The 24,151-nt window shown below is 37.0% G+C and overlaps 1 long non-coding RNA gene across 1 annotated transcript in view; it reads left to right on the top strand.

The window, feature by feature from the left end:
• The first annotated feature begins 17,305 nt into the window (after nt 1-17,305).
• Nucleotides 17,306-24,151, top strand: part of LOC137644642 (uncharacterized) — a 402,859-nt gene continuing 396,013 nt past the window's right edge. Inside the window, exon 1 of the long non-coding RNA XR_011045170.1 lies at nt 17,306-17,522. This is a non-coding gene — a long non-coding RNA (uncharacterized lncRNA). The remainder of the gene's footprint in view (nt 17,523-24,151) is intronic.

Below are 24,151 nucleotides of genomic sequence, written 5' to 3'. Positions count from 1 at the left end.
TTACCGAAAAGTGTCTCGTCTACATTTTATACTATTCTGAACATTCCATTAACAGAAAGTTTGGCATTACTGGGTAAATCCTATTTTAAATCTCAAGAGGTTCTCTGTCAAAAATGTCTGCCAGTAGGCTTATATTGTTCTGTGGATGAAAAGCTCAAAGATCTGGTTCTAATAATATGTTATACAGTATAGATTAATACCATAGACTTTACATTTCATGTTGGTGATTTGATCTACTCTTCAAAATCAGTTGGCGAAATAGAACATACATCCTTTCTTTTGTATTCCCTTTAGCCTTAGTAAAGGCCCGTTTACACGATGATAGTTTACTGGCTTCAGCAAACTATCCCCGTGCAAAGGTAAACTGTCCTCCTGCAAACGCTTACTATCCCGGAAAGTTTACGTACCGCTAGTTACTAGTGCCAGTGAACTATCCCCGTATAAACCATAAGATTGGTGTTGTCAATTTCTTCACTAAAAATACTTTATGTTAAGGTAACACCGACCTCCTGGATCGTTCAGGACCATCTAAGACCTGATCCAGGGTGATTCTGTAAAAAAATCGTAGGAGCTCCTTGAAAATCCTTGGTAGTCATTCGCAGTTCAGGAAGGTCTGGGATGTCACACTGGATGTTTTTGCTTGACTCATACCTTTCACCAATAGCTGCAAGGTTAAAGATGATTTTATGCAAACTGCAGCCACACTGGCTGTGGTTCGCACAAGTCTTCCTGTATTTACCGATGGGAAAAGAGCAAAAGGTATGTGAATCCATGAAAACTTGATATTTGCAAAATAACAAAAGGATTGTATAGTGAATAGGCTACTGAAATGTCAATATTTTTCTTATTTTTCAGTTACGACATTTCCTTCTTTCATATTTATATTTCTCATACAACAAACGCAATTTGTATAGGTTCTATTCTAATATGATGTATTTGTATGGGGTCCCGTGATGCTCTCCAAATTCTCATCTGTATTTGGTGGTGAAATCATTATCTAGTAGCTTATCTAGAATCAAAACTGTTGAGATCTTAGGTGAAAAAGACAAAAAAATAATTCTACTCTCACTTGGAACAGAATGAAGCTAGACCTTAGACACGAATCCAGTTACTATTGCCTTACCTAAAATCAAATAGGTTTAGACTTTAGAAAGAGATGAATCAGTATCTACTATTGTCTAGAAGTGAATGATTATTTCTTTATCATTCATATTTTCCTGTTTTCTTGGAGCACAACAGGGAACATATAGTATGTAAGAACGACGTACATTATTACCATTTTCCTTTATCATCAGAGCGAAGGAGAACATGTAAGAACAATATTAATATCTTCTAAGTTATGGGAAAGCTTTGTTCGAGAGTTACAAAATACAAAAAGTGTGTGTGTGAGTACTCACATCAGTTGCACAAAAATGTATGGTCATAAATCCATCATGGGCTTGAACTGCGCCCAGGCGTTCATAGTCTGCATCCAAGGGGAGATCGCTCGACGAGACTCGTGTAGAGTATCCACAAGACCGTTTGGAAACTAGCATACTTCCGACTAATATTTTGGTTAGCTACGGCTGCCACAAAAAGTCGAGGAGATGCTGATTATATCATTATGTGACCCATACTTTAAGAACAATGACAGGAGATGACTGAAGCATTTATTACTACATCCAAAGTCTCGAAACACGGATCATGAAATATGCAGTTCTAATCAATATTTGTCAGACATACCTTGACCTTACGTTTTTAAAATAGCAGTTGTGGTAAGTCTCTGTGAGTGCGAGAGTGTGTGTTTGTGCACTGATGGTTATGCTTAATCTGCCTGTCTGAAAGAACTACTTTCTAAAAATAAATGACCGAATGAAATGGGAAGCATTATTCTGCATTCCTAAAATTCAAGGCATCAGCTTTCTGTTTGATGGTTTCTTTCACTTAAACAAAACTGTATAACATTTTTGCTCTGAAATCATAGATGATCAAACGTAAAAACGTACATTTTCTCCGTTACTATGTCTTTTTAATTAACTTATACCCAATGACACAACGATTAAAAGGCAATAAGAAGAGTAGATAAATAATAATTGGATTATCAATGCCTTTCATGACCAAACTCTCAGTTCTCTTATTGTGGTTTTTCATATCAAGGCAGGACAGTCAATTTCAGAAGAGATAGATAGCCTAGATATGAAAGAGCGAATTCTCAGCATAATGGTTGGGAAGCCCACAATCACAATACCCGTAGGACTTTATAATAGCGAACAACTTTACAAAAGCCAAATGAAAAGTCAACACCGAAAAAAAGTGAGTTGCCACATTTGAGCTTCGGTAGAGCGAGTCTTCTTTTTTTTTCCAAAAACTTATCACGACCACAAAAAGAGATAAAAGAAAGAACGGCTGCCTACTACAATAGAGATACTGTCTTTATTTTCAGAGAAAATTCGGTTTGCGTTCATGTATTGTTGTCTTTCATTTCTTTTGTCGACAATGTCCATTTAATCCCCATTTGGCGTTACCCAGATTTAGGGATTTTTTTTCTTTTTTTTTTGTAGACAAGCGTTTTCATTCATCAGGAAATCATGATTAGTCTGAAAATTTATACCTTCAAATTTTATACATAGTTTTCTCGTTGATTTTGCAAAACAGTCTTTCGAAAAGGTCTAGATACTTTCATATTTTGAATTAACCAAATCTGCTAATCGCAGAACAAATTTATAGATTTAACTCTGGTTGTCAGAACTCAGCTTCAAAGACCTCGGTTTCGTAACAGTAACATATAAATTATATCGAGCCGATACGTTGAACGTAGACCACATACTTAAACCTATTATTCAAGATTGCCCTTGCCTACAGGTGATCTTGAAGATGACTTTGCTGTTATGATACAGATAAAAAACAGAAGGAAATGATTTATGTGTTGCTATGGCAAACCTTTGTTGCCGACCTTCCTCGAGTTTCTAAATTATTTTTTATATATAAATGAGTAATTCTTTTACTACAATTCAGTTAGGCATATTATTGTGAAGCCTATAGGCGTTTCAAAACTTTCAAAGTGGGTGAAAAAAAGATGGATAGAAAAAATACATGAAAGTAGTCCGATAAAAAAAAAAAAGAAAAAAAATGACAGGCAAAGTAAGATGAAAAATTAGGAAATGCTTGGACCTCCCTGGCCCTAACGAGGGTGGAGAGGCGTGAACAGATTCATACACTAATCAGCTGTTATGATGTTTTCATTTAAGCCCAAAAAGAGCCAAATACATATCTTAAAGAAAATTAAGGGCAGAGTCATAAGATAAACTCATGTAAGCCTTTTGCAAAAGCATATTTTAGAATGTTCTGTTTAAATTTCAAGGATAAACCTTTAACATAATGCGACAGACAAAACTCCAATTCCCAAGATTATCAATCCTCCTATAGATGCAAGACTTTAGATCTACATCGAAAAGAGATTCGATTTAAATCTGTTATAGATTGTTCTTTTTTTGTTACTTTTTGAGGGTACCGAAAGTCAGCCCAATTACTTTTCAAAATTATTTCTCTACAGTTTTTAACTGTAGTACTTTCTCAGAAAAACAATATATTGGAAATAGGTCATTCATTCACAGAACTAAAACGCCTTCGAATTACACAACATTAAAGATAGATTTAGTTCTTATTACAGCCCTTGGTAAAAATACTTTTCTAATTATTTTTTCTAAAATACTTACAAAAGGAAAGTTATGAACTTCATTCTTCTGTAAATTCCCTTAATTCTTTGCCTAATTAGCTTTTATGAGCTTGAACGATTCTAAAGTTCATACCGCAGCATGTGGAAATGGATTGATTCGTTACATGGCTACAAATATGTTCAAGGGCACCTCATTTTAATCACAAGTTCTCATTCTGGTGGTACAAAATATATGTACATATGATATACATTAATACATCTTATCACCAGTAATCTCTATAATAACGATCAATGCAATCATAATTATCAGGAACATACAAAACATGTTAATGATATATTATGTTGCATGCAAATATGCACTTAAGGTTGTTGAGTTGCAGCAGGACTTTATACAAACTTGGGATACCCTATTTATTGTCTTAATTTCAAGTTTCCAACAAAACAAATATCCTTCACATGAATCTACCTAGGTATCGAGAGAGAGAGAGAGAGAGAGAGAGAGAGAGAGAGAGAGAGAGAGAGAGAGATTATAGTATAGATATAAAGGCAACTTGCTACGATAACATTAAATTTGACTTTCTTATAGGATGAATTTATTCCGCTAAACATACTGCAAAAATTTGGCCTTTTTGGTCTTTGTGAATTTTGGCCCGGGTTCTGCTTCTCTCCATCACGCATCCTCTGAACGCTTCGCTGTTACTCCTTCCTACACCGAAGCAAAGATCTGGCAAATACTGTTTCCGTATCCCCGATCTCTTTGAGAGAGTAACCACTGTTAAATCAGCGTGACCGGGGCTTTCATAAATGAGACTAATCAAAACCAGACATATTCGAGCAAGTAAGAATTTCGAAACGGAATTTTGGTTAATTGATATGCGCATGGAAGGTTAGGACTTTATGCAATTATTAACTTTACTATACCCAGCATTTATGTAAGAGATTGACTATTTTTCTATCCATATCAACTTGATTTCAGTACTTAATTGAACATGATCAGTCGTTAATTGAGACGTGAAGGGATCTGCTAATGATAGCTTACGTAATGAAAAAACCGTAAAGTTTGTCTCATATTGTCAAAGAGGTTGGAGAGGAAAACGAATGGAGAAAACCAAGTCAGGAAAACAAATGAGGTTTTCCAGGAGTATAAATCAGGCTGCTGAAGGATTCTCTGTCGTCTGTGCTCTATCTAGATCCTTCAACATAGTTCCTGCTTCCCATAAACCTATATCATGTCTTATAGTCATTTTTCTTATTGAGGTGAGTGTTAAATCACTACGAACAAGGTATTTGATGAAATGCTTCTAAATAGAACTGGTGATTTTATAAATTTCTGGTGTATCTTAGTTTATTAAAAAATATTTTTGTCCATAAACATAACATACGTCATTATACTTACGGAATAAGTATATATATATATATATATATATATATATATATATATATGAAAAGGGGGTAATAAAGGAGTTCTAGTGTTGCAGCAAGCCCACTTGGTTATGATTCCCAGTCCTATGTCCTTTCTTTTGACCTCAGCATATGCTTGATGGACTTTCAGGTATTTGTTGGGAGATTCCCAGTGAATAAGCACTGAACCACTCAGTCACGACACCAAAACTGAACTCGCTGGGATGGTGATATCATGTTTCTGTGGACTCTGTGTGGACTCTGTCAACTATGAGCAGTGTGAGAGCTTTGGCCAACAACCCTGAAGTCAACCATATATACGACTTATAACGCACTGTTTGTGTATATTAATAATGAAACTAAAATGTTCATTTTGGTAGTTCCCTAATCTAATTGTAAAGTCAGCTAGCACAAAAAATGTAATAACAAACATTAAATAACCGTTGATGGTATAAGTAAAAAAAATATTGAGAAAATTATCAATTTAGATTAGTATGGAAATTCGAGTGACAAACCGTTGATGGTATAAGTAAAAAATATATTGAGGAAATTATCAATTTAGATTAGTATGGAAATTCGAGTGACAAGTTTGCAAGTTTCCAATACATTCTATAGGAAAGTGATAACAAGTGAATTTGAAATTTTGATTCACAACAAAATCAATTTTTTTTTTTTAACAAAAGCGAGTTCACTCTCAGAAACCTTAAACAAATAGACATGCTTATTACTTTCTGGCACACATTTGCTATAATATTTTATAATCAAACATCTTAAAAAAGGGACCACCCTCACTTGTTTATTGTAACTTTGAACTATTAAGATAACCCAGGCTTGCCTCCCCTCCGCCCATTCTCCAAAGCTTGGATCTGAGGAAAGAACATGAGATGAGAAGAATGAATTATTTTCCCCCGAGGTCATTTGATTTAGGGTGGAAGGTCTCCAGCCGAGTAATGACTTCAAGAGCTGGGTGACACCAAAGCCTTAATGGCTTCTCCCCTTTAATGTCTTGTCTCTGAAATGCTGATTTTGCAAACATTTAGCATCAAAATGACTGTCTCTTTTATGTTCCGTGATTATTTTGTCACACCCTAAAATATTCCTGAGCTCGGTAAAAATTAGATGCAAATTATTACCGACGAATTCGTAGACAGTTTGCGACTCCTACGACCTGTCACTAAGATTGCCTGCGGTTTGTTTCGAAATTGAATAATTAAATGTAATATAATACCAACTTAAGCATACGCTTAAAGTAGTCTTGCCGTTGACTTGATGTATAATCGTCTTGAGACTATCTTGAGAATAGTTAAACATTAGTTCATAGAAGAAAAATATGCATTTTGATAGAAAACCAATGATGAACGCAGAAGTACCAGGATGTACTTTGGTATATGATAATAAGGATAATAATAATAATAATAAAATTAAAGATAATAATAATAATAATAATAATAATAATAATAATGATAATAATAATAATAATAATAATAATAATAATAATAATAATTTAGGACAACCCACATAATTATAAGTTGAAGTAAATAGATAGGAATGGGGGAACTTAAAAGATTTTTGTAAGGATATTTTGACATAATCTTTGGGATGTGTAGGATGAGGATTCCTTATGCGGCCCGTTCGGTTTTGATAATATATTGTGTTATGTCGGAAATCAACACTTGTCTGTTTTCTTCTCTCTTCGAGTCCACCCTAGCTGCAACTCGCAATGTTCAACAAACAACTAGGTACATGATTTGCTACTTATGTAAACTAAGGCATTCTCATTTTTTAAAAGAAAGCACCCCTCTTTTTTTCCCCTCGTTAGGTCTAGAACTCGAACGGCGAACACCCTGGTCAGCTAGGAACGCTTACGGAGGCAGAGAATTCAAGTAAATATATGAGAGAGAGAGAGAGAGAGAGAGAGAGAGAGAGAGAGAGAAAGAGAGAGAGAGAGAGAGAGAGAGAACATTGAAATGCAAAATGCAACGAATATATCATGTCTTGAATAGTGCACTCATTCATACAGTAACTATGCTAGAATTAACTTAGCAAAAATTATGAACTTAATTAATTCTCGAGACAGATGTTACCACCCATCTGACCTGATGCCTAAAGGACACTCCCAAGTCTGCAAGATTAAAAAGAACTGGTAAATTAATTTTGCATCCGATTAAAGAAAAAAAGTGGGTAACGTTGCAAACATTTCATTTTAAAAAAGTTTTAGTCAAAAGAAAAAATAATTCTGATATTAGCTTAAGAAACAAGTTACTCAAATTTCTGAAAGGTCTCTTCATTAAATCCTGACCCAATGTCTCATTCTAGGGCGAAGAACGTATGTTAAATCAAACTGGTGACACAGAAACCGCCACATGGCAGCATGCATACACATACACACATATGAATAACATTTTCTCCAAACAGTCCGCAAGCATTAGTTGATCTGTAAGCAAACACTTACAGGTAAAATAGATGGTTAGATGCGTAGATGAAAAGGTCCTCTTGGAATTTGTCAACTGCTCATAAGTCCCAAATAATTCGTTGGAAGTCGGGGACATCCATCATTTCGACGATTGTCCCCACTAATAATCTCTTTGGCCCACGGGTCGTGTTGAAAGTCACATAGAGTATGACTCAAGGAGGTTGGTGTGCTACACGCTATAACGTAGTAGTTGATAGTAGGTTGGCCAGGGCCAGGGCACCAGCCACCCGTTGAGATACTACTGTTAGAGAGCTACGGGTTTCCTTTGACGGGCCAGACAGCACTACATTAGATCCTTCTCTCTGGTTACGGTTCACTTTCCCTTTGTCTACACATACACCGAATAGTCTGGTCTATTCTTTACAGATTCTTCTGTCCTCATACACCTGACATCTTCACCCAAGGGGTTAGTTAACTACTGCACTATAATTGTCCAGTGGCAACTTTCCTCATGGTAAGGTTAGAAGAGACTCTTTAGCTATGGTAAGCAGCTCTTCTAGGACACTCTAAAATCAAACCACTGTTCTCTAGTCTTGGATAGTGCCATAGACTCTGTAGTCTTCCACTGCCTTGGGTTAGAGTTCTCTTGCTTGAGGATACAATCGGGCACACTTTTCTATCATACTTTTTTAAAGTTTTTATAGTTGATATAGGAAATATTTATTCTAATGTTGTTACGGTTCTTAAGATATCTAATTTTTCCCTGTTTCCTTTCCTCACTGGGCTATTTTCCCTGTTGGGGACCCGTGGCTTATAGCATCCGGCTTTTCCAACTAGGGTTGTAGCTTAGCAAATAATAATAATAATAATAATAATAATAATAATAATAATAATAATAATAATAATAATAATAATAATACTCAGCGTCATGAATGGACAGACTGAATGACGATTCTCTTCGTGCACTTATATACATAATTGTCTTTGTATTTCATTTAACTGTGTAGGAGGAGTTGCAATAGCAAAGTTAACAAGTCAGATAGGGAGACAGACATATGTAGGAAAAACTGTAGTGTCCTTGATTCGGTCGACAACTTAGGTTTGTATAACGAACGAAGCTCTGACAATTGTAAAAGTTAAGGAGAACAAAATTCTAATTTTTAACTATATGTGTTTCTTTCTTTCCGCTGCAACACATACAAACACATACTGCCCAGCACAATAGAACTAATTGAGACTGTCTAGCTCATTCATTCCTCGTCCGCGATCGTATCACTTAACCATTGCGTTACCATGAGAGAGAGAGAGAGAGAGAGAGAGAGAGAGAGAGAGAGAGAGAGAGAGAGAGAGAGAGAGAGATTATTCAGCTTTGATCAGACGGTCCCCTTTAGAAAGTGCACTAATTAAATATCCCCAAACTACTTCAAACCATAGGAATAGATGCCTAATCACCTGACAGGTCTAAAATAAATAAATCTAAACCCTTGTTCTAAGTTACTCCCCCCCCCCCCCCCAACTTTTCTGATCCCTATTAGGGAAATCTTGATGTAAAGTCTGTGTCCCTCTACTTTAATGATCGAATAAATGTCATGTGATCTACGACCAGATTTTTCTTTGTGTAAAGAGATGTCATTTCACCGAGAGTTTTTGCTTCTATATAAAGTAGCAGACAGGCTGGAATGCAAGAGATTTGATTGAGTTTTAGTTAGCGGTGAAACACGACTGGAGTTTGTCAGCCGGGTAGCGCCATCCACCCACACTCCCCCGCCCCAACTCCCTTCACCGGCAATTGTATGCTCTCTCATTGCAGCACTGTCAAGTTTTAAATGAAGTAATTACGTATTAGATGTTATCAGTGTAATGCAGCCTTGTTACTGGGTGAGTGCGAGGGGACAACAAACACCAATGAAATATCAACTTAGTAACTGATAATTTAAATAAAGACAATGAGGATCAGGTATGACTGCCCTGAAAAAAAAAATGAGGCTCTTCTAACGCAATTTCCCTGAAAATGTGGACCCTGGATCTCTATTGTAAGGGCCACACGTAGTTCTTTTTCTTTCTTTTTTTCATGATTCGTAACAAGCTTTTGAAACGAGACAACCCATTCTCCGGAGACCTGGATGTGGAATCTCATTTTTTCGGTGTTGATTTTTCATTTGACTTTTTCGAAAGCTGTTCTCTGTAATAAAGACTCTCACATCATTACCGAATAGACTCTCTCTCTCTCTCTCGTCTCTCTCTCTCTCTCTCTCTCTCTCTCTCTCTCTCTCTCTCTCTCTCTCTCTCTCTCTCTCTCTCTCTCTAAATGCAACGGACCCTACAGTGCTTGTTCTTCGTTCCGATATATTCTATGTTCAAAGGGGCATTTCAACTCGTTTCATTTACGAGTGCATCCGATAGAATGGCCAGGTTGAACGCGTATTTGCAGATGATACTGTAAGTCTTGTAATCATCCACGAGTCACGCAAATCATCAATTGTTAGTCTTTGGGCAATTTCCCACAAACATTTCCACGAAAATCATTATCAAATGCTTGCAAATCCGGATCAATTGCCTTCATCTAGAGAGCTAGCCTTGTGTCAAAATGGCAAAAAGAAATTGCTAGATTTTGGTCGATGTTTTAAAAGTAAATCTGATTATTTATAGAAATACATGTGCGATGCTTATTGCCTTGTTTTCTAGTAGACTACTATTGCAATTCTGTTTTCGTCTGTTCTTTTCTAAGTTTGCAATTTTTGTTACAACCGGAGGACTGATGCTATTTTAAGCTATTTCACGTACAAAAGCTAACAGATACATCGTCAGGCTTCATATAGGAATATTTAAACATGGACGCTGCTTCAAACCTCTACCACACGGTATTCATCAACGTAGCGGTATTTATTTACTTGTGTGCTAACTTTACATAATATCACGAGTGTTTGAAAACCTGGAGAGAACTCACTGCTTTCTGTAGAACTTCAATATCATACCAGTAGGCTATAGTCAGTTTACCTCCCCGTAAGCATATGAAGATTCCTTGCAATATGTTAATAAAATTTCAAATCGTATCGTTGCCAAGCTTATACAGTAATACATGTAAAACTTTATGATTTTAAATGCAAAAATCTTATATAATTCTACTCGTATGTGTATACATATTACTTCCTTATAGATACCTACGACAACTTCTAAAAATTCTGCGTAAAGGTTTCTATTATTTTATCGCAGGAGTTCTGGATGGTAGTCATAGTTTTACCTCGTTTTCATACAAACAAACAAAAAATTATAGACAATGTTTCTTTAACACAAAAGAAATCGTTGTTACCCGCTTCGCGAATCACTAAATACCATAGTAGTTTTCTCACCCCAAGAGCCAAAATGATGCTTCATGCGTCTGTGAGAGGTGAGTGCGTTTGCCTCTATTTCGTTGCTCTTGTTCACAATAAAGCCCTTGCGAGTTTATGGCAGCTAATGCATCAGTGTCTTGTTTAATTTTATTTTATAGTCAATGCAAATAATGTGTAACTTTCACGCGGAGTAGCAGACGATAAGAATACCTTTTGGACTTTCAAAACGGTTTTACTTGAGAGCCTATCACCAGCAATAATGGCTTGAATAAAAATTGCAAAGGAAAGAAGTTCTACGTTAACTCAAGAGGTTCATTAGCCATGATCGAGGCCAGCTCTCGTGGAAAAATACAGATTTTAAGGTACGAATGTGATTTTGTATCAAGTGTTGACTTTCATCTTGGTTGAGTTACGTTAAGGGATATTGTATTAAAATCTCTACTTTGACATTTTCATCATCGAAAATATTCCTTATACAGTTCATTGTTTTTCTTGATTTACAATTACACAATGACCTATTCCAAAGAATAAATCTGCGCAGGAATAACAAGAGCAATCAGTGATTGTTGACCTCCGCCAAAGGTTAATGGGGTCATCTGTTGCCTAAGATTTATCTGTGGTGGAAATGTCAAAATCGGTCAATTTATTTTGACGTGATCTTTGAAATGGCAAAAATAGAAATCTGGATCTAGAATCAGGATCTGGACCCGGATCATCTCCAAAATTTTGATGGGGTCGTCCATAACCTAATATCTATCTGCAGTGAAAATTTCGTCAAAATCCGTCGTGTAGTTTTGACGTAATCCTGTCCACAGATGAATAATTGAATAAATAAACCGACTCAAAAATATAATCTCTGTGGCGGAAGTAATAAAAGATCACTAACATGACAAAAGCATATTTATACCATTTTATCCTTGCTTGTAATTTCTAGAACATTCGGTTGTAATTTTCACTAAGCTTTCAACAAATTAAATACGTGTACCTCCATCTCTTTGTCTTTGCTATGTTATCACTTCCAGAAATTATTATACATTGCTATGTTTTTATTTTTGTCAGTTCAAATTATCTAAATTTAATAGTAAAAGCCCTGATTTTTTGGTGCAAGGACAGATCATGAAATAAGACAGACAAGTCGATCTTGACCTTGCTTTGGATTTATAACATCTTCCTTGATGTCCTCTTTATAGTAGTTTCATGCACGTTCATTAAAACTAATGTAAATAACTAGAAGTTACTCAGTGCCAAGAGTACTTTTTAAACAAAAGAACTATAGTCAAGATAAGATATAGAAAAGAGTGAATATATTATATAGCTGAATTTAGAAACAAAACAAGAATATGTAAGAAATCCTAAATCTCCGTTCATAAAATTAACACATTCTTGTTTGACTAAAATTTTATTCATAATATCTAAATCAAATAGAAAACCAGTTTTATAACAGGATTCATGTCTATATATAGTTAATTCTTCTCTGACATGAAGGCCATCCCTCGGAAGAAAAATGGAAATCTACTGATATTTATGAGAATATCCTCAATCACAGAAATCTTGATGCAATTTCGTGGAAATCTTTTAAGAATATTAGTTCCCATGTATCTCAATCCATACCCAGATATGAATATCTAGAACCTTCTCAAATCTTACTGACTCTTCTTGGTCCATACAAACGATGACTGAATTCCCATATTAATTAGATATATTATAATGAATAGATATGGGTTACTGAAATCCATTATTTTTTTCATATATTCTAATGATTAGATATGGGTTGGTTTGGATCTATACAACCTATGACGTTTTCCTGTACCCCAATATCTCTCTGAAATCTAACAAACGATTAGGAATCTGGATCTTGACTGAGGTACCGTACATCTTAAAATACAGTAAGCTCTGGATTGTTCCTTTCCCTCGACAAAATATTCCTGACTTTATCAACAAATTTGGCATAAAACCATGATAAAAAAAGTTCTACATTCGGTTGTATCTGAATCTCTTTAATAATAATAATAATAATAATAATAATAATAATAATAATAATAATAATAATAATAATAATAATAATAATAATAATAATAATAATAAAGAAAAGATACAGCTCGATTGTGGGTACCAGAACTTTTAGATATGTAGCCGTAAGACTGCATAACAAGCTCGCACTTAACATCAGAAAGACTGATGATATAAAGGCTTTCAAGAGGTTGCAGACTTCTTTTTTTTTTTAGTTCCAAAGTTGTATGAATCCATGGATTTTACAATTAACACGGATTATGCTGCAATATAAGATTCTCTAAATACTTAAGAATGTAGCCTATATGACAACAAATCTCATAAGTCCGGTTGGGCGCACAGTTTTTCCGTGTGTAACATGACCAGGAAACACGCTTTAAAGTAAAGTAAAGTCAGTCAGAATAAGTAAAGTAACCTATCTAAACATCTAATCAGCTCTTTTTTTGTCCCATCACTTAATTCTTTACAAAATTCAATTGAAATTCACCTATAATTTTTGGAGATACCTTGTTGGCAAACATATTGAGTCAGAGTAACTATAGTCATTTCTTATAGCGATGCATATTTGCACCGACTCGCAGGGGTGCCCTTTAAGCTCGAAAAAGTTTCCGGATCGCTGATTGGTTGGACGAGATAATTCCAACCAATCAACGATCACGAAACTTTTCCGAGCTAAAAGGGCACCGCTGCGAGTCGGTGCAAATATGCATCGCTAAAAGAAATGGACTATAATACGCAAAGGAGGGATATTACAACCTTCCTATTTTGTGGCGAGAAGTTATTTTTGATTGAAATTATATAAGAATTCATTCAACTAATAAACGCCAAGCAAAACTGATATGCAGTAAAGAAATTTTTGACATTATATGGTGCTCACTTACGGAACATATAAAAGGTAGCCTATAGCCTACACATGGCGGTATAGGTTAAGGTTAGGCGTATGAATTACTATGGAGTGTTGAAATGGAAGAAATGACAATGATTGAATATAGAAATACAAGATTCAGAACATTTTAGACCTAGAGAAAGAATTTAATAGAATACTAAGAAAAATGCTTAACAGAGGTGTTCATGAAGAGGAAGGAGCCAGAAAAGCCGGTTAGGCTGGCTAAAACGATGTATAAAAGCACGAAGACAACAGTAACCTAATCACAGCCTCAGACAAAACATGCTAAACTAGTAAGGCAACATTTACCAAGCAAATACAGCATATTTCACCCAATTTCCCTCCCCATGCAACCATGGATTGGCCCATATTAATCTTTACAGAAATGGATCTCTGATAGATTTAACACCACAACATCGTCCTACTGATAAAGGGATATTTTCGGAAATACAGATTTTTGGTATAAAAATGGCCGAAATACCCCCTCACGAAATCATTCTGAGGCAGTGTATGCAAAAAATGTGATTAACGTCCTAAGGGCCTATATTATAGGCATTTCCATAACAAATTTTAGGTCATATGGTTGAAATACCAGCGCATAAAAAAAAAATGACCGGCGTCTCTAAAATCAATCACTTGAAGTGATGCAACCTATACGAAATAAAATTACTAAGCCTACATCCATATATCCAAAGTACCCTCATACGAAATTTCAGGTTATTTGGTGCAAATAAGAGGGCACAGGAGCCGAAAATGTAAATTTTTGGTCTAAAATGAACAAAAATGTAAAAGTTGGCCATTTTGAATAAACGTATGGTAAAAATGTTGACGACTTCCTACTGGTATTTATCTCAGGCACTTCCGTACCAAATTTAATTTCATTCGGTTATAATACCTGGGCACAGGAGACCAAAATATACAATTTTATCAGGAATTGGCAAAAAAGAAAAAAAAAGCTAATGTGAATTCAAAGGTGTTTTTTTTTTTCCCCTTTAATGCAACTAGGCTTATGCCCACTCCACCGATGTGCCGAATTTCAGGTCATTTGGCCCAAATATTACTGTGACAGGAACAAACATAATGTGTTTGTGTTCATGTATGTATCTTCTTCGTCTTATTTAACTTGGTAGGTATTTTAAGAAATCAATGGCAGTAAACCTCATTAAATCTCATTTGGTGGGAAATACTAAGTATCAATATAATACTTCAAATTCTATACCGTCCTCGTAATTATAGTTAAGACTAATTAATTAACTGCGGAGTACACCTCGTTAACATGTTGGTGTTTGCAGTAACCAAGCATGGTTACTGGCGAGAATTTGGAAACAAAAAATCTTGCGATTCGGTCTTTGGTCCTCGCAGCGTTAACACTGAGCTCGGGCCGACACCGTCTCGAGGGCATCTCTGCCTGGTGCCCCCAGGTTTGTCAGGCTTGATATGTTAGCCTACGCCGTACTACGGTTATATATTGTGGAATATTTCCAAAATATTCTTTACAGGTGGAGTTTTATGGAATAAACCTATGTCACATCCATCAGCGTTTAAACACTGAACCAATAAGAACCCACTCAGGCGAATCGAGACGCTTATCCTACCGTCTATTACATTACTATCATGAATCGATTTTAAGATTTGACAGGAGGGTGAGCAGAAACAACAGGAAAAACTATATATTGCCCTTCCATGGAGTGAAATATAATGAAGTGAAAATCAATTAATAACTTCAGAAACATAGGCATCAAGAGGAAAAGAACAAAAGATGAAGCCATCAGAAATTAGGATTTTGGGTTGAATTTCAGGATGGTATTGGCATTTAGTAAGGACGGGTGAGGAAATTAGAGTGAAGAGGGCTCGGATGGAACCTGTTATGAATAGAGGTAAAGAGTGAGGCATATTATGCAATGGCATAATAATGTGAAAGAAGATTTAGAGCGGAAGGGTTTGGTGAAGGGGCTTTCAATAGAAATATCTAAAGAAAAAGATACATTAAGGAAACCAACCCATTCGATTATGGGCAAAAATTTTCTTGCTTGAGGGTACATTCGGGCACACTATCTTATCTTTTTCCCTTATTTCCCTTCCTTATTGTGCTACTTTCTCTATTGGGTCTCCTGGGCTTATACCATCTTGCTTTTCCAACACAGATTCAAACAGGTGTTAGTGGATAGGCTACCATCATCAGTAGCAGTCAAGAAATGTAGTGTTGGTTAGTAACCTCACCCTTATGAAACCTGCTGAGAATGCAGAGGGCTTAATTGATGGGGAAAAAGCGTAGGGCATTCAAAACAAACAAATACACACACATCCATCTATCTATCTATCTATCTATATATATATATATATATATATATATATATATATATATATATATATATATATATATATATATATATATATATATATATATATATATATATATATATATATATATATATGAGTGTGTTTGTGTATGTGGAAGGCCACGCCTGAAGCCTTTGTTCTGCACTGGACTGAGTTGCAAACGATGGTATATATATATATATATATATATATATATATATATATATATATATATATATATATATATATATATATATATATATATATATATATATATATAAAACCTGTATAATTGTATAGAATTCTAATTGGAAATTCATATTTGGCCGTTGACTCCCTTAACAAGGTGTTGCAGGGTCAGTCAATTGAACTTAGGATATAACTAGATATCAACATAGGCTACTCCTAATTATTATTATTATTATTATTATTATTATTATTATTATTATTATTATTATCATCATCTAAGCTATAACCCTAGTTGGAAAAACAAGATGCTATAAGCCCAAGGGTTCCAACAGGGAAAAATAGCCCTGTGAGGAAAGGAAATAAGGAGATAAATAAATGATATGAGAAATAATTAACAATTGGTAAAATATTTATAAACAGTAACATCAAACCAAATATTTCATATATAAATTAGGTTAGAAAAAGATGTAAAGGGCTTACTCGTGACTCTATTCTCTCTTCCTCTTGTTTTGTTTAAGTCTTTATAGTTCATATAGGATAAATTTATTTTAATGTTGTTACTCTTCTTAAAATATTCTATTTTCCATTTTCCCTTTCCTCATTGGGCTATTTTCCCTGTTGGAACCTCTGGGCTTATAAGCATCCTGCTTTTCCAACTAGGGTTGTAGCTTCGCTGATAATAATAATAATAATAATAATAATAATAATAATAATAATAATAATAATAATAATAATAATAATAATAATAGTACTGGAAACAAGAATTCCCAGAGACACCAATAGTGCTTATTTATTATGTACGACAATTGCATTTACACTAGACCAATGTCAGACTTGTCTACCGAATTGTTGAGTCAAAACAATAACTGTCTCGCAGACTACTTCTTTGTCAATTAAGACTATTGTTTTATTTTGTTAATTAATGTATTGTAAATAAAATTTTAAAAAACACCTTATTTGTCTTTCTATAATGATATCTAGTTATAAAGAAATATCTCTATGTTTGAATCAGGATAATATTGTCGAGAAATTAAACAATTTAAAATCTCATTTGTATAATACGATTTATTGGTCCCAAACTCCCGGAGTTTCATCCCAATCAACGTAACGTTCCGGAACCGTTCTTATAATGTATCAGTGTTTCGCGAAATTTTGTAATAAGTTATGGTACGACTCAGCGTTGCCAAATTGTACGTTTGCACGAAAATATGAAGAGCATTTGATTATATAAAAGTTGATTTTGACAAAATTGCTTCCGTGGATGGCACACCGAACCAATTGCTCTTTCGTCAGTGTGGGGCCTAGGCTACGTAAGCGGTAAGTCCAACCCTCTTATTTAGCTTTTCGTACTTTATATTATAACTTAGTCGTAAGACTAAATCACATTATATTGTATGACATTTTAATCTTGTCAATACCGCCGTCTGTAGGCTAACACAACTTACACAAGTCTATAGGCGTACAGTACAAAGAATGAATTGTATTGTCACTGGGGTAGGGAAGAAATACGTTTATGGTAAGAAATTCCCACTGTTCACTGTTCATTCACTGTGAAATCAATAGATTTTTAATTGATCTAAGTGTCAAAAGTAATTTTATTAAGCATTCAAAATACATTTCCCTTTTAAGTTGTATGTAAATAAAAAACGGTAAATTTTTAGAAAGAGGAACCAGCCCAAAATGACATGAAAGTATGTTTTTCCTGATGATTTTGATGTGTTTGCACGTATATCACCTTCATTTTCCTCGGAAATGAACGGTTTTAGACTTTACTCTATAACAAACCTAACCTAACCTAATACAACCACCTAACCTAACCTAGGGCCCTGTACCCCTACCTAGGCCTAGCAGGGGGGTCTCCGCCCCCACCCCCCTGAAGGCCACAGTGATTAGTAACATTAAAAGAATGAAAAGAAATATCCTGGGAGGGCCAGACAATGGCTTCAGTCGTTGCATTAGAAGAATCAAAAGAAATATCCACTCAGTGGTAGGAACATTTAAATATAATTGGCTTTCGTTTGTTTAAAATGAGCCAGTTATTTCAAAGTATCAGGTCACGTGGTGCGTGAATAAGTCACGTGGGGCAATCAAACGAAGTGTATAGGTGGGACAAAAAGAGGGGGCGGAGCTATGAAGTCATTTTTTGGCGGGAGTCAAAGGTTGAACATCTCTTTAATAGCCACTCGCCTTGGTAAAAAACAGAGTCCTCATTTTTTGTAAACGTAACAAAAATCGATTACTTATGTTCTATTCATCTCTGGGCATAACTAATGGTATGTTCCTAATCAGAAAAGTGTGATTTATGCGTTTCTGAAGTATTTATAGGTCGCTAAGCTGGTTCCTCTTTCTAAAATAATAGCTAAAAAACTGCAGGGTAAATATGATACTTTAATTTCTAGCCAAATACATGAACCATATATTTTTCCTACTTGCTATCTTGTGTTTTATGCATTCTTTACCATGAGTTTTTGGACCCCCTTATATAAAGACAATTATGGGGGACCCCAGTGGGAAACCGGTTTTTTTTTTTTTTTGGTGGGGAAATGTCATAAACGAGATATTTGCAGCAATAATGATGGTCAGAAATGCAAAATAAGCACAAAATAAACCAGTTGGAATATATATGGTTCATGGAAGGGGCTGAAAACAGGCCAAAATGAGATTTAACGCTTTTGAGATTAGTTGAAGGGTACAGAACCTAACTAAACCACTCAACCTAACCTAGTAGCTCCCAGGTCACAACCCTTAGCTGGGGTTTAAGCCCTCCTTCCCCCTCCTTCCTAGGTCACAACCCATAGCTGGGGGCAACCCCTCCGGACCCCTCTCCCAAGGTCGCATACCTTCCCAGGTCACAATTGCAAGTCGGACCCCCCCATTCCCAGGTCACAAACTAAAAGTAAATCAAAATTAAATCCTTACATTATGAAAAAGTAAAGCACCAATAATTCCTTACCTTATGATTGACACTTTTTTTTTTTTTTTTGTCGTTACAATGTTTACAGAAGCTTTGCAGTAGAAAATGTGCTGGCCTTCCTTAAAAATTAAGTCAAAATAGGACCTTTGAGGCATTATTCTGCTGTTATTTTCTAATTTCATATCAGTAGCATTAGCTTTACACCAAACGGAGAGCATTTCCACCATAATCAATTGCCGACATTAATGAAATTACACTAAATTTCGAAATAGATTGATGTAGCCTACTTCCCTTCAAGTTCCCTCTTGGAGACGTCTTTACGAAATGGTGGTCAAGTTGAAACTGAAGGGGAAGGTTGAAAAACATGGCTGTAGTAGAACAACATCCGGGAACTTGGGAAGAAGTACTTGTAAGGTGTTAATTGGTCCAAAAAAAACACCACCTGACAAATACTTCATTGTAAATGCACAGAAAGCTCCGTAATCCATGGGAAAACACGCATGCACAATAAGTCCCCTTGAGTCTCTCAGATGTAAACAAACTTAGAGTGAAAAGCATACTTCACATTTTAATCGACCGATACGTTATTATGCCCCAGCCCCTATTAAACCTATAGAGGAAAATACCAAACTATCCTGCACTCGTCCATTTCTTATAGCAAATTCCAGTTTCGCTAGAAATTAGAGTATCATATATACACCAATTGCAGTTTAAGGTTATGGGAGGTCTATTGCAAAAGATGGGTAAAATTATTGAACCTTCTTCAAACATTGTTCAGTATTTGGTTTCTGTATGTATTATGGTTTTATTTTAAATATTTAACTTAGCCGGTGAATATATAATAGCTGCAACTCTGTTGCTCGACAGACAAAAAACAGTAAAAACTCGCCAGCGATCGCTATACAGGTTGCGGGTGTGCCCACCAGCGCCAACTGTCGGCCAGATACCACTCTCTCGATGTAAACAAAGACTCAATTTCTTCTCTGTCGACGTGTCGACAAGACGTACTTTTACTCGCTGTAGAACCTGGAGTTTTCTCAACATATTTGGTGAAGTACTTCATTTTGGTTTGAGCTTTCGCAGTGCAGGTGTTTTATCTTCATCTTAAATCTTGAACTCGTTTTGGATAGATTTAATTTTTGGTGACAAAGAGAGTATGGACTTTCTTTGACTTTTAAATGGCCGACCCTTCCCTTAGACGGAAGTGTGTTTAGGCTTTTAGTAATTATCTTATCACGTTATAAATTAATTATAGATTTTCCTCTATATATTTTATATCTCACCGCCTTTATTAGGCCTCTTCAATTAACTTTCCATTTATAATAAACATAAAAAATAAATTTTAATGTTTTGTTTATATGCGACCTTTCCTGAGAGTAGGCGGTCCTAACTTGGAAACCGAAGTTAAACAACGTTGAGCCCTTTCAATTGTAAATAGCTTTTAAAGAGCTAATGATTTAAAACTTTTTAAATGAATATTTTTAATAAATATTTTATGAAAGATTTTCTTTGAATAGTATTCGTACTGTTTTCAAAGATGAACTAACGTTTAGTTTATTTATGCTACGCAGTTTGCGCTCTATCGTTACGATAGAGAGAGAGAGTATCACGGTTTCACTTTGCAGAAAGAGTAAATCGATTCTGACGTTTTGTTCATTCTTCTTTCAAAGCTTAAATGTTTTAAATTCTATTTTAAAGGAACTTTTTAATTGAAAAACCTTTCAGTTTTTTCCTTTGGTCAAATAACATGTTTTTTTTGACGAAACGTAATTGGGCTCTTCTCTTAGGTGCGAAATCAAGAGAGAAAGAGAGAGAGAGATAGAGACGGAGGGAGAGAGAGGAGAGAAAACGTTCCGTTCAAGCGGGTAACGTTGTTCTCGAGTTACTCTCGTCCCTAGTCTCTGTACGGGGAGAAAGGATAAAACGTTTTTAGTTTTATTCTCGTCCCCAGGCAATGTACGGTGAGAGATTGAAAACGTAGTTTTGAATGAACTAGTGTTTATTCTCTTCCCCAACCACTGAATTTTTTTTATCTTAAAAGATGTTTACTGTTTTTTTGCTGGTATTAATGTGCTTGCATTATACGACTGATTTCGCATTTACTACCTTTTGATGAGGGTAGAATTGCGTGCTTCAGGTAGAAATCAGTAAAAGTTTCGATTTCAGTGAAATAAGTGCAAAACAGAAAATCGTAGTGATAAAGTGAAATTGCGCAAAGTGTTACAGTGTTGCGTCCGAGGGTTCGTCTGTTCGTGCCTGTCGTTCACCTAGTCCGGGACCTCTTGCAAGCTCCCAAGCCCAGGGGAGAAGTAATGTCGTACGACTTATGGGTTCGAGAGGCCTTGATCAGCGAACAGACGTTTCCCTCTATGGTATCGGGTGTATCTTACCAAGATCTCCCCTACCATAAGGCGAGAGAGACAATTTTCTCCTCGTCATCCGAAGGCTTTTCGCATAAGAAACCTGAAACAAGGTTTCGAGGCCCTTAAGCGAAAGTCAGTCCTTTCAGGACAGGTCCAGCGTCCTGGTTGCAGCCATTAGGACAGCTCTGACCCTATGCAGTCATCGGAAAACTGCTCGCCGCCTAACAAAAGCGTAACACAGACTCCGAGAGTCTTTTTGTTGGCAAAGTGTTGCGGTCACAGACGTTACCCTCGTCTCTTACCGCAACCATTTCCGTTGATCCTAAATGGGTTGTACGGCAAGACATGCAGAATAAGCTTGCCTCCCTTATGGAAGACTATTCTGCCGATTAGTCCGTTGAGCCTAGCCGTTTATCTCATCGAGATCCTGGCTTTCAGCCAACCTAACGTTCCTTTGTGCGTCCTGTTTACGTTGGCGTAGCTAAGTCACGTCAGTCAGGTTGTTTAGAACCACACTCGATGCGGTCTCGTGTTGACGTTCAGGATGTTCGCTAACAATCGGAGTTGACTTGTTTTGACGCTGTGCGTCAACCTCCGCATTCTAGAGTTGTTTTGACTGCTCAGTCTAGGCGGTCAAAGCAGTCTCGAGTGGACGCTGTGCGTCCTCACGCACCTGTTGTTGTTGACAGTTCACAGACTGTCAAGCAGTTACATGACGTTGCGTCCTGGTCTCTCGCACCTGTTGTTGTTGACAGTTCACAGACTGTCAAGCAGTTACATCACGTTGCGTCCTGGTCCGCTACTAATGCACCAGTGCGTGTGGACTCTGCTTGTAAAGCATTGCCACCACGGTAGGTCTCTCCCTTGCTTGAGACTCAGCTATTATCGGACAAGGTTCCTTTAGATGAGGAAGTTGCTGTTCCCCCTCCTACTGATATTCCCTTGAGGACTCTGTCAGACGGAGAGGAGCCTAAAGCTGCTTAGCCCTCTATGGACTTTAATTAAATCATGCTGATTTTTAAGGATCTTTGTCCGGATCTTTTTGTAACTGCTGCTCCTCGTTCGCCTAAACGTCAGAGCTTACACTAGGCCTAGCTACTTCGAAGCCGTTGTTTTATAAGCTAGTGCTCTCTCGCTCTCCTAGAGAGCTTTACGTTTGCTAGGTGACTGGTTTATCACCAGGAGGAGTTTGGGGGATACAGCCTTTGCTTTCCCTTCTTTTAAACTGGCTTATAGAGCGAGAGTCTGATATGACACGAGAGAAGTTCTCGGCTTGGGAGTTCCTGCCTCTGCCCAGATAGACTTCTCAAATCTCGTAGACTCTCCCTGGCGCCTGGCCAGGAGACGCTCCAAGATTTTACAGGTCAACTTCACAGCTGTTTTCGAGCCTTTGAAATTTTGCTGCACAATTATGTCATGCATAAACAAGGCTTTCAGGGATGGCTCCAATGATCTGACAGCCACGTTCTCTGCAGGGACAAGTCCCTCAGGGATGGCTCCATGATTTGGCAGCCATGTTCACTGCAGGAGTACGTAAGAGGCAAGTGCGCTCAATGTGTTCATTGTCAAGACAAACTTCACGATGAAGTCTACCAGGCTGTCTTGACAGCATTTATGGAAGGCGACTGGATGGTCTCTCTCGACCTTCAGGAGGCATACTTCCACATTCCTATACACCCTGATTCCCAACCGTTTCTGAGGTTTGTTCACAGGAATGTGGGGTACCAGTTTCGAGCTATCGGAGATCAGAGCCTCCCTGTACTTGGACGACTGGCTTCTCAGAGCCTCTTCCAGTCATCGCTGTCTGAAGGATCTCAATTGGACTCTAGATCTGGCCAAGGAATTGGGACTCCTAGTCAATTTGGAAAAGTCACAGCTGGTCCCATCCCAAACTATTCTGTATTTAGGGATGGAGATTCACAGTCAAGTTTTTCGGGCTTTTCCGTCGGCCCCCAGAATAGATCAAGCCCTGCTCTCCATCCAGAAGATGCTGAAGAAAGAACGCTGCTCAGTCAGGCTGTGGATGAGTCTGGTAGGGACGCTATCATCCCTGGAGCAATTTGTCTCGCTAGGAAGGCTACACCTCCGTCCTCTTCAATTCCATCTGGCTTTTCACTGGAAAAAGGACAAGACGCTAGAGGCGGTCTCGATCCCGATTTCCGAAAAGATAAAGTCTTGTCTGACTTGGTGGAAGGACAATATCAGCCTACGAGAGGGTCTTCCCCTGGCAGTTCAGATACCCAACCACGTTCTCTTCTCGGACGCATCGGACTTGGGCTGGGGCGCGACGCTGGACGGTCGGGAATGCTCAGGTCTGTGGAACTCGAGTCAGAGGAGCATGCATATCAACAGCAAGGAGCTTTTGGCGGTTCATCTGGCCTTGATAAGCTTCGAGAATCTCCTTCGAGGCAAGGTGGTGGAGGTAAACTCGGACAACACCACGGCCTTGGCGTACATTTACAAACAGGGAGGTACCCACTCACTGACTTTGTACGAGGTCGCAAGGGACCTGCTCATCTGGTCAAAAGATCGAGGCATCTCCCTAGTAACGAGGTTCATCCAGGGCGACTTGAACGTCCTAGCAGATTGTCTCAGTCGGAAAGGTCAAGTAATTCCAATCGAATGGACCCTCCACAAGGATGTGTGCAAGAGACTTTGGGCGACTTGGG

This window comes from Palaemon carinicauda, chromosome 1, assembly GCF_036898095.1.
Source record: "Palaemon carinicauda isolate YSFRI2023 chromosome 1, ASM3689809v2, whole genome shotgun sequence".
Lineage (NCBI taxonomy): Eukaryota > Metazoa > Arthropoda > Malacostraca > Decapoda > Palaemonidae > Palaemon > Palaemon carinicauda.
This window is presented reverse-complemented; position numbering and strand designations above follow the sequence as displayed.